Consider the following 11,737-nt stretch of genomic DNA (forward strand, 5'->3'; position numbering starts at 1 on the left):
GGCCGGTTGGGTCGCCCCACCAGGAGCCCTCCCCCCCCCCCCCCCCCCCCCACGGCGGGACCCCTTGGCTTACAGCCGCACTCCAGCGCTTTGCTGGTGTTCCTCATCTCCTCCTCCACCTGGCACGTGTAGACGGCGCCGGCGTCCCACTCGGCTTCGGTGACAACCACCCGGCTGTCGGTGACGTAGGCGGCTCTGCCGTCGGCCACCGAGGTCTCGGTGGTCACCCCCCTCGCGGAGGGGGGGTCCCGTTCTTCAGCCAGCGGATGGCGGCGGGGGCTGCCGGGGGCCGCGGATCTGGCAGAGGAGGCTGGAGTTGCGGTAGGGGCCCTCGAAGTCCCTCGCGGGACGGCGGGGTGGAGCGTGACGACGGGGGTCACGTGGGCCGAGGGACCTGCGGGGGGAGGGGACACGGGGGGGGGGGGGGGGGTGAGCGGGTGGAGGACCTCCGAGGTGGGGGTGGGGGGAGGGGAGGGGTGCGCGAGTGCTGGGGTGTAGCCGTGGTGGGGGTGCAGGACCGGGATGCTCAGGGGAAGGATGCAGGGGTGGGATGCAGGAGAAGATGCGGGGCGGGATGCAGGGGTGGGATGCAGGACCGGGATGCTCAGGGTGGGATGCTCAGGGCGGGATGCAGGGTGGGATGCAGGACCGGGATGCTCAGGGTGGGATGCTCAGGGCGGGATGCAGGGTGGGATGCAGGACCGGGATGCTCAGGGTGGGATGCTCAGGGTGGGATGCAGGACAAGGATGCTCTGGGTGGGATGCAGGACAAGGATGCTCAGGGTGGGATGCTCGGGGCGGGGATGCAGGGTGGGATGCAGGACCGGGATGCTCAGGGTGGGATGCTCAGGGTGGGATGCAGGACAAGGATGCTCAGGGTGGGATGCAGGACCGTGATGCTCAGGGTGGGATGCAGGACCGTGATGCTCAGGGTGGGATGCAGGGTGGGATGCAGGACCGGGATGCTCAGGGGAAGGATGCAGGGGTGGATGCAGGAGAAGATGCGGGGCGGGATGCAGGGGTGGGCTGCAGGACCGGGATGCTCAGGGTGGGATGCAGGACAGGGATGCTCAGGGTGGGATGCAGGGACCGGGATGCTCGGGGTGGGATGCTCAGGGCGGGATGCAGGGTGGGATGCAGGACCGGGATGCTCAGGGTGGGATGCTCAGGGCGGGATGCAGGACAGGGATGCTCAGGGTGGGATGCAGGACCGGGATGCTCGGGGTGGGATGCTCAGGGTGGGATGCGGGACGGGGATGCTCAGGGTGGGATGCTCGGGGCGGGATGCAGGACAAGGATGCTCAGAGTGGGATGCGGGGTGGGATGCAGGACAAGGATGCTCAGGGTGGGATGCAGGGCGGGATGCAGGACAAGGATGCTCGGGGTGGGCTGCAGGACCGGGATGCTCAGGGTGGGATGCAGGACAGGGATGCTCAGTGTGGGATGCAGGACAAGGATGCTCGGGGCGGGCTGCAGGACCGGGATGCTCGGGGCGGGATGCAGGACCGGGATGCTCGGGGCGGGATGCAGGGCGGGATGCAGGACAGGGATGCTCGGGGCGGGCTGCAGGACAGGGATGCTCGGGGCGGGATGCAGGACAAGGATGCTCGGGGCGGGATGCAGGACCGGGATGCTCGGGGTGGGATGCTCGGGGTGGGATGCTCAGGGCGGGCTGCAGGACAAGGATGCTCGGGGCGGGCTGCAGGACCGGGATGCTCGGGGCGGGATGCAGGGCGGGATGCAGGACAGGGATGCTCGGGGCGGGATGCAGGACAGGGATGCTCGGGGTGGGCTGCAGGACCGGGATGCTCAGGGTGGGATGCAGGACAGGGATGCTCAGGGTGGGATGCAGGACAAGGATGCTCGGGGTGGGATGCAGGACCGGGATGCTCAGGGTGGGATGCAGGACAGGGATGCTCAGGGTGGGATGCAGGACAAGGATGCTCAGGGTGGGATGCAGGACCGGGATGCTTGGGGCGGGATGCAGGACCGGGATGCTCGGGGTGGGATGCTCAGGGCGGGCTGCAGGACAGGGATGCTCGGGGCGGGATGCAGGACAGGGATGCTCGGGGCGGGATGCAGGACAAGGATGCTCGGGGTGGGATGCTCGGGGTGGGATGCTCAGGGTGGGCTGCAGGACCGGGATGCTCAGGGTGGGATGCAGGACAGGGATGCTCAGGGTGGGATGCAGGACAGGGATGCTCAGGGTGGGATGCAGGACCGGGATGCTCGGGGTGGGATGCTCAGGGTGGGATGCGGGACGGGGATGCTCAGGGTGGGATGCTCGGGGCGGGATGCAGGACAAGGATGCTCAGAGTGGGATGCGGGGTGGGATGCAGGACAAGGATGCTCAGGGTGGGATGCAGGGCGGGATGCAGGACAAGGATGCTCGGGGTGGGCTGCAGGACCGGGATGCTCAGGGTGGGATGCAGGACAGGGATGCTCAGTGTGGGATGCAGGACAAGGATGCTCGGGGCGGGCTGCAGGACCGGGATGCTCGGGGCGGGATGCAGGACAGGGATGCTCGGGGCGGGATGCAGGACAAGGATGCTCGGGGTGGGATGCTCGGGGTGGGATGCTCAGGGTGGGCTGCAGGACCGGGATGCTCAGGGTGGGATGCAGGACAGGGATGCTCAGGGTGGGATGCAGGACCGGGATGCTCGGGGTGGGATGCTCGGGGTGGGATGCGGGGCGGGATGCAGGACCGGGATGCTCGGGGCGGGATGCAGGACCGGGATGCTTGGGGTGGGATGCTCGGGGTGGGATGCTCAGGGCGGGCTGCAGGACCGGGATGCTCGGGGTGGGATGCAGGACCGGGATGCTCGGGGCGGGCTGCAGGACCGTGATGCTCGGGGGCGGCCTGTGGGGGTGGCGTGGGGGGTGGGGGTGACTCACCGGGGTTGGAGACGTCCCGCCGGCGCGTGCCGCGGGGGTGGGCGGCCGCGCAGCTGAAGGGCTGCTGGGCCTTGCCCTGCTCCAGGGGGAGGCTGAGGCGGCTGCTGGCGGTGTAGAGACCCCCGGCCGGGGTGGGGGGGAAGGCGGCCGCCCCCTCCCCCACGCTGCGGTTGGCCGAGTCGCTCCAGCTCCAGGTCAGCTCGGGGGGCAGGAAGCCCACGGCCAGGCAGCCCACCGCGTACAGCCCGGGGGCGGCGGGGGTCCCGCACGACACCAGCGGGAACAGCTCCGGCGCCATGGGGGACGCTGGGGGAGGGGGGAGGGGGCGTCAGGGGGCGGGGCGCGGCCCGACAGAGGGGCTCAGCCCCCCGCCCCCTCCCCCCCCCCGGCTGGGGGAGAACCCAGCGATTTGGGGGCAGAACCCAGCGGTTTGGGGGCAAAATTTGGCGTTTCTGGGCAGTCACCCCGTTTTGGGGCAAAACCCGGCGATTTTGGGGCAAAGCCCACCCGGCTGGGGGCAAAAAAGACCATTTCTGGGCAGTGACCCCATTTTGGGGCAAAACCCAGCGATTTTGGGGCAAAGCCCACCCGGTTGGGGGCAAAATTTAGCATTTCTGGGCAGTGACCCCATTTTGGGGCAAAACCCAGCAATTTTGGGGCAAAGCCCACCCGGTTGGGGGCAAAATTTAGCATTTCTGGGCAGTGACCCCATTTTGGGGCAAAACCCAGCGATTTTGGGGCAAAGCCCACCCGGTTGAGGGCAAAAAATACCATTTCTGGGCAGTGACCCCATTTTGGGGCAAAACCCGGTGATTTTGGGGCAAAGCCCACCCGGTTGGGGGCAAAATTTAGCATTTCTGGGCAGTGACCCCATTTTGGGGCAAAACCCAGCAATTTTGGGGCAAAGCCCACCCGGTTGGGGGCAAAATTTAGCATTTCTGGGCAGTGACCCCATTTTGGGGCAAAACCCGGCGATTTTGGGGCAAAGCCCACCCGGTTGGGGGCAAAATTTAGCATTTCTGGGCAGTGACCCCATTTTGGGGCAAATCCCAGCGATTTTGGGGCAAAGCCCACCCGGCTGGGGGCAAAAAATACCATTTCTGGGCAGTGACCCCATTTTGGGGCAAAACCCAGCGATTTTGGGGCAAAGCCCACCCGGTTGGGGGCAAAAAATACCATTTCTGGGCAGTCACCCCATTTTGGGGCAAAACCCAGCGATTTTGGGGCAAAATCCACCGATTTTGGGGCAAAATTTACCATTTCTGGGCAGTGACCCCATTTTGGGGCAAAACTCAGCGATTTTGGGGCAAAACCCACTGGGACCAGTGCTGGACCTCCCAGTTGCTCGTTACTGGGCCAGTACCAGCACCACAGAGCTGCCCCTGCAGGACCAGTATGGACCAGTATGGACCAGTAAGGACCAGTACCGGCACCCACAGCCGCCCCATAGCCGTTCCTCCAGTACTGGTACCAGTAAGCACCAGTCAGTACTGGTACCAGTACACACCAGTACCAGACCAGTACCCACAGCTGCCCCACAGCTGCCCCTGCAGAACCAGTACGGGACCAGTACGGGACCAGTACGGGACCAGTACGGGCACCCACAGCCGCCCCATAGCTGCGCCTGCAGAACCAGTACGGGACCAGTACGGGACCAGTACGGGACCAGTACGGGCACCCACAGCCGCCCCATAGCTGCCCCTGCAGAACCAGTACAGGACCAGTATGGGACCAGTATGGGACCAGTACGGGCACCCGCAGCCGCCCCACAGCTGCCCCTGCAGAACCAGTACGGGACCAGTATGGGACCAGTACGGGCACCCACAGCCGCCCCATAGCTGCTTCTGCAGAACCAGTACGGGACCAGTACGGGACCAGTACCGGACCAGTATGGGACCAGTATGGGCACCCGCAGCCGCCCCATAGCTGCTTCTGCAGAACCAGTACGGGACCAGTACGGGACCAGTACGGGACCAGTACGGGCACCCACAGCCGCCCCATAGCTGCCCCTGCAGGACCAGTACGGGACCAGTACGGGACCAGTACGGGACCAGTACGGGCACCCACAGCCGCCCCATAGCTGCCCCTGCAGGACCAGTACGGGACCAGTACGGGACCAGTACGGGACCAGTACGGGCACCCACAGCCGCCCCATAGCTGCCCCTGCAGGACCAGTACGGGACCAGTACGGGACCAGTACGGGACCAGTACAGGCACCCACAGCCGCCCCATAGCTGCCCCTGCAGGACCAGTACGGGACCAGTACGGGACCAGTACGGGACCAGTACGGGCACCCACAGCCGCCCCATAGCTGCTTCTGCAGAACCAGTACGGGACCAGTATGGGACCAGTACGGGACCAGTACGGGCACCCACAGCCGCCCCATAGCTGCTTCTGCAGAACCAGTACGGGACCAGTACGGGACCAGTACCGGACCAGTATGGGACCAGTATGGGCACCCGCAGCCGCCCCATAGCTGCTTCTGCAGAACCAGTACGGGACCAGTACGGGACCAGTACGGGACCAGTACGGGCACCCACAGCCGCCCCATAGCTGCCCCTGCAGGACCAGTACGGGACCAGTACGGGACCAGTACGGGACCAGTACGGGACCAGTACAGGCACCCACAGCCGCCCCATAGCTGCCCCTGCAGGACCAGTACGGGACCAGTACGGGACCAGTACGGGACCAGTACGGGCACCCACAGCCGCCCCATAGCTGCTTCTGCAGAACCAGTACGGGACCAGTACGGGACCAGTACGGGACCAGTACGGGCACCCACAGCCGCCCCATAGCTGCTTCTGCAGAACCAGTACGGGACCAGTACGGGACCAGTACCGGACCAGTATGGGACCAGTATGGGCACCCGCAGCCGCCCCATAGCTGCTTCTGCAGAACCAGTACGGGACCAGTACGGGACCAGTATGGGACCAGTATGGGCACCCACAGCCGCCCCATAGCTGCCCCTGCAGAACCAGTACAGGACCAGTACGGGACCAGTATGGGACCAGTACGGGCACCCGCAGCCGCCCCATAGCTGCCCCTGCAGAACCAGTACGGGACCAGTACGGGACCAGTATGGGACCAGTACGGGCACCCACAGCCGCCCCATAGCTGCTTCTGCAGAACCAGTACAGGACCAGTACGGGACCAGTACCGGACCAGTATGGGACCAGTATGGGCACCCGCAGCCGCCCCATAGCTGCTTCTGCAGAACCAGTACGGGACCAGTACGGGACCAGTACGGGACCAGTACGGGCACCCACAGCCGCCCCATAGCTGCCCCTGCAGGACCAGTACGGGACCAGTACGGGACCAGTACGGGACCAGTACGGGCACCCACAGCCGCCCCATAGCTGCCCCTGCAGGACCAGTACGGGACCAGTACGGGACCAGTACGGGACCAGTACGGGCACCCACAGCCGCCCCATAGCTGCCCCTGCAGGACCAGTACGGGACCAGTACGGGACCAGTACGGGACCAGTACGGGCACCCACAGCCGCCCCATAGCTGCTTCTGCAGAACCAGTACGGGACCAGTACGGGACCAGTACGGGCACCCACAGCCGCCCCATAGCTGCCCCTGCAAAACCAGTACGGGACCAGTACGGGACCAGTATGGGACCAGTACGGGCACCCGCAGCCGCCCAATAGCCGCTTCTGCAGAACCAGTACGGGACCAGTACGGGACCAGTACGGGCACCCGCAGCCGCCCCATAGCTGCTTCTGCAGAACCAGTACGGGACCAGTATGGGACCAGTATGGGACCAGAACGGGCACCCACAGCCGCCCCATAGCTGCTTCTGCAGAACCAGTACGGGACCAGTACGGGACCAGTACGGGACCAGTACGGGCACCCACAGCCGCCCCATAGCTGCCCCTGCAGGACCAGTACGGGACCAGTACGGGACCAGTACGGGACCAGTACGGGCACCCACAGCCGCCCCATAGCTGCTTCTGCAGAACCAGTACGGGACCAGTACGGGACCAGTACGGGACCAGTACGGGCACCCACAGCCGCCCCATAGCTGCCCCTGCAAAACCAGTACGGGACCAGTACGGGACCAGTATGGGACCAGTACGGGCACCCGCAGCCGCCCAATAGCCGCTTCTGCAGAACCAGTACGGGACCAGTACGGGACCAGTACGGGCACCCGCAGCCGCCCCATAGCTGCTTCTGCAGAACCAGTACGGGACCAGTATGGGACCAGTATGGGACCAGAACGGGCACCCACAGCCGCCCCATAGCTGCTTCTGCAGGACCAGTACGGGACCAGTACGGGACCAGTACGGGACCAGTACGGGCACCCGCAGCCGCCCCATAGCTGCTTCTGCAGAACCAGTACGGGACCAGTATGGGACCAGTATGGGACCAGTACGGGCACCCACAGCCGCCCCATAGCTGCCCCTGCAGAACCAGTACGGGACCAGTACAGGACCAGTACGGGACCAGTACGGGCACCCACAGCCGCCCCATAGCTGCTTCTGTAGAACCAGTACGGGACCAGTATGGGACCAGTATGGGACCAGTACGGGACCAGTACGGGCACCCGCAGCTGCCCCATAGCTGCTTCTGCAGAACCAGTATGGGACCAGTACGGGACCAGTACGGGACCAGTACGGGCACCCACAGCCGCCCCATAGCTGCTTCTGCAGAACCAGTACGGGACCAGTACGGGACCAGTACGGGACCAGTACGGGCACCCACAGCCGCCCCATAGCTGCTTCTGCAGAACCAGTACGGGACCAGTACGGGACCAGTATCAACTGGTACTAGCACCAGCTGACCCCATACCAGTACCAACTGGTACCCGTACCGGCTGCCCCACACCAGTTCCACACCAGTACTGGCTGCCCCATAGCAGTACCACACCAGTACCATACCAGTACCAACTGGTACCAGCCCCAGCTGCCCCACACCAGTTCCACACCAGTACCGGACCAGTACCAACTGGTACCAGCCCCGGCTGCCCCACACCAGTTCCACACCAGTACTGGACCAGTACCAACTGGTACCAGCCCCGGCTGCCCCACACCAGTTCCACACCAGTACTGGACCAGTACCAACTGGTACCAGCCCCGGCTGCCCCACACCAGTACCGGACCAGTTCCAACTGGTACCAGCCCCGGCTTCCCCACACCAGTACCGGACCAGTTCCAACTGGTACCAGCCCCGGCTGCCCCACACCAGTTCCACACCAGTACCGGACCAGTACCAACTGGTACCAGCCCCGGCTGCCCCACACCATGTACCGGACCAGTACCAACTGATAATTATCTGCACTAATTAATTAATTAATTGATTGACTGATTAATTAATTAATTAATCCCGTTTATCTGAGCGGGGCCCTTACGCTCGGCTTAATGAGGCGATCTGATTGGTTACGATGGATGGATTAATTGGATTAATCGGCGATTAATTGGATTAATCGGCGATTAATTGGATTAATCGGCGATTAATTGGATTAATGGGCGATTAATCGTTGGCAGGGCGGGAGAATGTATGGATTCCGTATCTCCCTATGGGCACCGAGGCGTTTAATTAGTTAATAACTGGATTTAATTAAGACGCCGCTATTAATAGATCAGTTAGGCCTCCTATAGATCTAAATTAACGTATTAATAGGGAGTAATAATTGACGATCGGGAACGTATAGGTGATGTATAATCGGTATGTAACAGCTGCGACCCCTAATGTTATCGATAATTAATCAGAATCGATTAAATCAATCAGAACCGATTAAAAATCTATTCGGTACCGGGTTTACACCCGTAGGGCAAGATATACGTTAAAAGCTATGCTATATCGGATTTGTATCGATATGGTGAGATATAAGTTAAAAACCTGTCGCGGATTTATGTCGACATAGCAAGATATAAGTTAAAAATCGATTCTCTAGCAGAGTTATATCGATATAATAAGATATAAGTTAAAAATCTGTATCAGATTTATATCGATATAGTAAGATATACGTTAAAAATCAATTCTATATCTATTATATCGATATAATAAGATATAAGTTAAAAATCTGTATCAGATTTATATCGATATAATAAGATATAAGTTAAAAATCTATATCAGATTTATATCGATATAAGTTAAAATCGATTCTATATCAGATTTACATCGATATAGTAAGATATAAGTTAAAAATCTGTATCAGATTTATATCGATATAAGTTAAAATTGATTCTATATCAGATTTATATCGATATAGTAAGATATAAGTTAAAAATCTGTATCAGATTTATATCGATATAAGTTAAAATCGATTCTATATCAGATTTATGTCGATATAAGTTAAAGATCTATTCTATATCAGATTTATATCGATATAGTAAGATATAGGTTAAAAATCAATTCTATATCAGATTTATGTCGATATAAGTTAAAGATCTATTCTATATCAGATTTATATTGATATAGTAAGATATAGGTTAAAAATCAATTCTCTATCAGATTTATATCGATATAGTAAGATATAAGTTAAAAATCTGTATCAGATTTATATCGATATAAGTTAAAATCGATTCTATATCAGATTTACATCGATATAGTAAGATATAAGTTAAAAATCTATATCAGATTTATATCGATATAAGTTAAAATCGATTCTATATCAGATTTACATCGATATAGTAAGATATAAGTTAAAAATCGATTCTCTATCAGATTTATATCGATATAATAAGATATAAGTTAAAAATCTGTATCAGATTTATATCGATATAATAAGATATAAGTTAAAAATCTATATCAGATTTATATCGATATAAGTTAAAGATCTATTCTATATCAGATTTACATCGATATAGTAAGATATAAGTTAAAAATCTTTACTATATCAGATTTATACCGATATATTAAGATTTGAAATCTACTATATATTAGATTCCTACCTATATATTAAGATATAGGATATGAGATATAAATCTACTATACATTAGATTTCTATCTATATATTAAGATACAAGATACGAGCTATAAATCTACTATATATTAGATTTATATCCATACATTAAGATATAGGATACGAGATATAAATCTACTATATATTAGATTAATATCCATACATTAAGATATAGGATACGAGATATAAATCTACTCTATATTAGATTTCTATCTATACATTAAGATACGTGATATAAATCTACTATATATTAGATTTATATCCATACATTAAGATATAGGATATGAATCTACTATATGTTCGATTTCTATCTATACGTTAAGATACGAGATATAAATCTATTATATATTAGATTTATATCTATATATTAAGATAAGATATTTAAATCTACTATATATTCGGTTTCTATCTATACATTAAGATACGAGATATAAATCTACTATATATTAGGTTTCTATCCATACATTAAGATACGTGATATAAATCTACTATATGTTCGAGTTCTATCTATGCATTAAGATACGAGATATAAATCTACTATATATTAGATTTATATCCATACATTAAGATATAGGATACGAGATATAAATCTACTCTATATTAGGTTTCTATCTATACATTAAGATACGTGATATAAATCTACTATATGTTCGAGTTCTATCTATACATTAAGATAGTCAAGTCTACTGTATATTAGATTTCTATCTATACATTAAGATCCGAGATATAAATCTACTACCTATGAGTTTTCCATCGATGTGTTAAAATATGCGATAAAAAATTATGATGCGTCACATTTATATCCATATATTAAGATCACCCTATATCCGTGGGGTCACATCCCTATATTTAAATATATCTAGCCACATATATAAAATATAGGTGTAAAATCACGTATGGGGATGTCAGATGTATTTTTTTACGTCCGTATTAACAGCGTGCGTCAGAACATACGCCTTTCTATATGATGAAACGTATAGATTTTGAATCTCTGTGTAAAGTGTGTTTTATATATATGAAAATACGGAGATTTGTTAAAAAAAAAAAAAAAAAAAACCAAAACACCTATTTTTTTATAGCGCCCCTAAAAATTGCCTTAAAAACGCCTCTTTCGGGGAAAGGGCTTTGCCCCAAAACCGCCTGAATTCAACCCAAAACAGCCCCCCACCAAAAAAAAAAAAAAAAAAAAGGCTGTTTTCGCCCCAGGCCAGGTGGTGTTTTTCGGACGGGGTCGGTCATTTTTCATGCAAAAAAAAGGGGAATTGGGAAAAAAAAAAAAAAACCAACCAAAACCCACCCACCCGCCCACTTCCCCTTTCTTGCTGTTTTCGAAACCGCTATTTCGGGCAATTTTGGGCTGAAAAACACGGGGCGCAGCTGCCACCTGCGGGCCGCCCCCTCCCCCACCCAAAGAGCCTTTAATGAATCTCGTTATCTCGCTGCCCCAAAAGCCAAAAAAAAAACCCCAAAAATAAAAAACGGGGGGAAAAAAAAACAAAACAAGAAAAAAAAACCAAAAAACCCATTTTTGTGATATTTTGTCACGGAGATTTCAAGCCCCGGAGCCGCTCTGTAACTCACGAGCCCTAAATTTAAAATATATTAATTTATATATATTTTTATATATATATATATATATATATATATGTATATATATATGTATATATATGTATAGTGTATTTTATATGTTGAAATTGTTATAAATTTAATTTTTAAAGATTTATCTATAGTGTATATATTTTTTATATATTTATCTCAAATATATAGGCTCGATATTTTGCATGTATATAATATATATTATATACCATACGTAAAATACTATGAATTATATAGCATATAGTATATACTATACACAATACTATGAATTATATAGCATATAGCATATACTATATATAAAAAACTATGAATTATATGGTATATCTTATATACTAT

Source organism: Falco peregrinus, unplaced genomic scaffold (genome assembly GCF_023634155.1).
Source record: "Falco peregrinus isolate bFalPer1 unplaced genomic scaffold, bFalPer1.pri scaffold_110, whole genome shotgun sequence".
NCBI lineage: Eukaryota > Metazoa > Chordata > Aves > Falconiformes > Falconidae > Falco > Falco peregrinus.